Here is a 380-nt window from a genome sequence, read left to right as displayed (position 1 = left end):
CCGCTGCACCGGGGGGCTCCGAGGACGCTTCTGTCCCGCGTCCCCCCCCACCCCGGGGAGACCCCCCCCCGCCCCGTTTTATCCTCGCAGCAGCCCCCTCCCTCCGTTGGGCTGGGCTGAGGGGCGGCGAGTGGCCCAAGCTGAGCTTTATGTCCGGCTGGGGATTGGGAGGAACCCGCTCTCCCAATCTGCAGGACGCTGCCTAGCCCTCCGCGGCACTGGGGGAGGCGACTCCATTCAGCGGCGAGTTTCTCAGTTCAGCTTTGAGACCAGACTGCTGCGCCAGGGGAGCCTTTGGCCGGGTTCCACGTCAGGCCCCTTCTGGGCCAGCGCCCCCCTGGACTCTCTCGATCCGAATCACCCGCTGACCCGTGTGCACT

Source organism: Varanus komodoensis, unplaced genomic scaffold, assembly GCF_004798865.1.
Source record: "Varanus komodoensis strain SLA01 unplaced genomic scaffold, ASM479886v1 scaffold2, whole genome shotgun sequence".
In the NCBI taxonomy this organism is placed as follows: domain Eukaryota; kingdom Metazoa; phylum Chordata; class Lepidosauria; order Squamata; family Varanidae; genus Varanus; species Varanus komodoensis.
The sequence above is the reverse complement of the archived record's forward strand: the minus strand, read 5'-3'. Positions refer to the sequence as shown.